The 4,848-nt window shown below is 39.6% G+C and overlaps 1 non-coding gene across 1 annotated transcript; it reads left to right on the top strand.

The window, feature by feature from the left end:
- The first annotated feature begins 364 nt into the window (after positions 1-364).
- Trnag-acc (transfer RNA glycine (anticodon ACC)) lies at positions 365-437 on the top strand. Its single transcript has one exon. It is a non-coding gene; the product is annotated as a tRNA-Gly (tRNA).
- The last annotated feature ends 4,411 nt before the right edge of the window (positions 438-4,848 follow it).

Below are 4,848 nucleotides of genomic sequence, written 5' to 3'. Positions count from 1 at the left end.
GGATATATAACAATATAACAAATTATTTATCCCATGTTCTTTCTGGTGGTTTAGATGCAGCTTTAGGTGAGGAGCAGGGAAGTGGCCTTAAACCAATGATCTTCTAGATTAGAATTCTAGAAGTAGATCTCCCTGTTAGGCTCTTGGTCCCACGGAAAGAAAGAACCCCTTTTCCTCACAAAGGGCTAGAATTCAAGTCCCTAGAAATAATCCTACTCTCCTGTCTTGTCTCTCAATAGGCCTCAAACCCTCAAGAATCACTTTTTTCCAACATCTAATTCCACATGCCCATGAAACAAAGGCCAAAATGCTGGTAAAAAGGAACTAATAAGGATAAACAGTGTTTTAAAAGTCCTCGGCCAGCTGGGGATGTAGCTCAGTGGTAGAGTGCTTGCCTACCATGCATGAGACCCTGGGTTCAATCCCCAGTACCATAAGAAAAAAATACAAATAAAACAGTTTTTAATTAAAAAAAAAACTTTAAAAAATAAAAGCAGAACTCTGTCACATATAAAAATCTTTCCATATAATTTTTTACCTTAGTACCTCAATTCTGTGTAATTATGGAAGGCATATTATTATTATTATTATTAGACATCAAGGATTGAACCCAGAACCATGTAACCACTGAGCTACATTCCCTAGCCCTTTTTATTTTTTTATTTCAAGACAGGGCCTCACTAAGTTGCTTAGGTCCTTGCTAAATTGCTGAGGCTGGCTTTGAAATTGAGATCTTCCTGCCTCAGCCTCCTGAGTGCTGAGAATACAGGCATGCACCACTGTACCCAGCTTGGAAAGCATTATTAATACCCATTTATAAATATGAACACATACTCAGAAAAGGCAAGTGACTTGCCCAAAATCAAGTATGTAAAATCAAGCATATGACCTATGACCTAGTCCCAGGATGAGATGCTACTCTCCCTGGTGCTCTCTATTCTACCACACTGCTTCTATATGAGCACACCGTAATAGTGGATTTCAGAGCCAAGCAGTGAGAAGGTCCTAAGCTTACATTCCTGGGGGATCCCAGCAGCCTTATTCTTCACCACTGTGCTTGGATATCCCCAGTCACTGGCGAACTGCCCCCAGGCGTGCAGGTGTGGACAAAGCTGCCAGACAGATTGCAGGCAGGTGTCTAGACTCTCTCCTGTTCTGTCAGAGGACTCAGCAAGTGAGTGGGTCCAGCAAGAAAGTGGGGAACAGGGAGATGTGCAAGAAACTGAGAAAGGCCTCTGTCTTCTAGTGGTTGTGGTAGAAGATACCCATGATGAGACTGGATAGATGAGGAAGTAGGGGGCCTGCCAGCTTTGGCCTTGCCTCGGGCTTCCAGAGTAACTGGAAGGTAGCTCTGGGGCTTGATCTATAATCCTGACAGTGGGGGGAAAACAGGAAAATGTTGGAAATGGAAGAAGGGAAGAGGAGGGTGAAAGGAACTAGAAATTTCATGGCCAAAGCAGAGGGTAATGAATTAGGGGAACAGCAAAAGAATAAAAAGCCAGGTTCTCAAAATTATTGACTTGACCAACTCCTTCCAAAAGAAAAGACTGTCAGCTTTACAGAAAACATGGTATTTGTGGCTCAACTCACCACAGGGTGTGGGTTTGCCTCTGAAATGGGGTTGAGGAACTAGTTAACTTTTTCCACCTAATGGGTTTCCTCCTGCAAGCTCCTCCCCTCAGGGCACCCCACAGCTCCCCACCCTACCCAGCACCTGAAGTGGGCTGCTGCTGCCGCCTGCTGGAAGAAACACTGTTGGACCCCCAGGGACAGGGACTCTGCTGAAGGGTGGCTACTCTCCACAACAAGGCAGAAGAGAGGACTTTAGGAGGTAGGCAATAAAACAGGATTCAGGTACAGCCAGACACCAAAGTAACACTGTGTGGGAAATGTCTGATTTACAATCAGCATACAGGCCTGTTAAAGGGGTCCAGGAACACCAAGGGGAAGGGTAACCACCAGAGGTAGACTTTTAATGAGGCCTAGACTGCCCATCGGTATACTCTGGCTCATCTGAACCTTATTAACCTTCCTAAGCCCCAACCTAACCCTTTAGTCCTACCTCCCACCCTTCCTTTTTTTTTTTTTTTTTTTTTTAAGGTGCTGGGGATTGAACCCAGGGCCTTGTGGATGCAAGGAAGCACTCTACCAGCTGAACTATATGCCCAGCCTCCACCCTTCTTTCTTGCACAGGTTATGCTCCTGTCAAACTGGATTCTTCATTCTCCCCGACTCTCTCTCCTCTCTTTTCCCTGTTCTTTCAGTGCCAATATTCTCTCCTATCTACCTTGCAAACACAGCTCTCTGAAAAACATACATTATGCAGATATAAAATTATGAAACAAAAATCATACAAGAACAGGTGAATATTTTTAAGCCAATAACCTCTTAGTGTATTTTTGAATCTTGTACTATGTGCCTATATTTCATATTTAAAATAATAAATTCATTAAATAGCTTATTTTTATCCAGAAGAAGTAGACTAGAAATCATGGAAACATAGTATATATTTAATGATTTTTAAAAATTCAGAAAATTTGTGGCCGGCATGGTGGTGCAAGCCTGTTATCCCAGGGGCTCAGAAGGCAGAGGCAGGAGGATCACAAGTTCAAAGCCAGCCTCAGCAATTTAGTGAGGTCCTAAGCAACTTAGTGAGACCCTATCTCCAAATAAAATACAAAAAGGGCTGGAAACGTGGCTCACTGGTTAACTGCCCCTGGGTTCATTCCCTGGTAACGAGAGAGAGAGAGAGAGAGGGGAGAGAGAGAGAGAGAGAGAGAGAGAGAGAGAGATTGTGAATTAAAATATGAAGAAATTTTTATTTTTTATTTTTTACATTTTTTTTAGTTGTAGATGGACACAATATCTTTATTTATTTATTTTTATGTGGTGCTGAGGATCGAACCCAGGGCCTCATGCTTGCGAGGTAAGCACTCTACCACTGACCCACAACCCCAGCCAAATGAAGAAATTTTTAAAGTAAAAAATATGTAATAGTAGCTAAGTGACATGGACTAAATAAAAAATCAATAATCCATTTTCTTTTTTAAGTCTCAGAAGATAAGAATGGTGAGAAAGGTGAAATAGGAATGATTGAAAAGATAATTGTTTCCTGGATATCCACATTCAGGAGAATGAAGTTGAACTCCTACTTTACACCATAAGCAAAAATTAATTCTAAATGATCACAGACCTAAATATAAGAGCTAAAACTATAGATCCATTAGAAGAAAACAAAGACACAAGTCTTTGTGAGTTTGAACTAGATAATCATTTCTTTGAGATGATAGCAGAAGTACAACTGACAAAATAAGAAATAAATTGGAATATGTCAAGGATATATCAGCTGAAAGAGAAATCAGAAAAATTATACCCTTTACAATAGCCTCAAAAAATAAAATATTTGGGACTCAACCTAACAAAAGAAGTGAAAGATCTCTATAATGAAAACTACAGAACACTAAAGAAATTGAAGAAGACCTCAGAAAATGGAAAGATCTCCCATGTTCCTGGATAGGCAGAATTTATATTATCAAAATTGCCATACTATCGCTGGGTGCAGTGGCGCATGCCTGTAATCCCAGTGGCTCAGGAGGTTGAGGCAGAAGGATCATGAGTTCAAAACCAGCCTCAGCAACTTAGCAAGGCCCTCAATAACTCAGTGACACTCTGTCTCTAAATAAAATACAAAAAAAAAAAGTATACACAATGGAATATTAGTCAGCTTTAAAAGAGAATAAAATTATGGCATTTGCAGGTAAATGGATGAAGTTGGAGAATATCATGTTAAATGAAGTAAGCCATTTATCATACCACAAATTACACTAGAGCTATAGTAACAAAAACAGCATTGTATTGGCACCAAAACAGACATGAAGACCAATGGAAGAGAATAGAAGACAAAGAGATACCCCCACATAAATACAACTATCTCATCCTAGACAAAGCACCATAAACATACATTGGAGAAAAGATAGCCTCTTCAAAAAATGGTGCTGAGCAAACTGAAAATCCATATGTAATAGATTGAAATTGAACCCCTATCTCTCACCGTGCACAAAACTCAACTCTAAATGGACCAAAGAACTAGGCATTAGACCAGAGACCCTGTTTTACTAGAAGAAAAAGTAGGCCCAACTCTCCATCAGTTCAGCTTGGGAACCGACTTCCTCAATAAGACTCCTAAAGTGCAAGAGGTAAAATCAAGAATCAGTAAGTGGGATGGGATCAAACTGAAAAGTTTCTTCACAGCAACGGAAACAATCAAGAATGTGAACAGAGATTCTACAAAATGGGAGAAAATCTTTACCACCTAAACCTCACATAAGGCATTGATTTCCAGGATATACAAAGAACACAAAAAACTTAACACCAGAAAAAATAAATAAAAATATATGAAAAAGTGTTCAACATTACTAGCAATTAGAGAAATGCAAATTGATACGACAATAAGATTTCATCTCACTCCAGTTTGAATGGAAATTATAAAGAACACAGTAACAATAAATGTCAGCAAGGATGTAGGGAGAAAGGTACTCTCATACATTGTTGGTGCAACCACTATGGAAAGCAGTAAGATTCCTTAGAAAACCTGGAATGAAACTACCATTTGACTCAGTTATCTCATTCCTTGGTATATACCCAAAGGACTTAAAATTAGCATAATTACAGTGACTCAGCCACATTAATGTTTACAGCAGCTCAATTCACAATAGCCAAGATATGAAAACAACCAAGGTGTCCTTCAATGGAATATTATTCAGCCAAAAAGAAGAATGAAACTACAGCATTTGCACAGATGGAACCAGAGATTATCATGCTAAATGAAATAAGCCAATCACCAAAAAA

Source organism: Marmota monax, unplaced genomic scaffold, assembly GCF_021218885.2.
Source record: "Marmota monax isolate L192 unplaced genomic scaffold, Marmota_monax_Labrador192_F-V1.1 WCK01_AAM20220418_F8-fsc00052, whole genome shotgun sequence".
Classification (NCBI taxonomy): domain Eukaryota; kingdom Metazoa; phylum Chordata; class Mammalia; order Rodentia; family Sciuridae; genus Marmota; species Marmota monax.
Note: the sequence above shows the minus strand (reverse complement) of the source record. Positions and strands in the feature narration are given on the sequence as shown.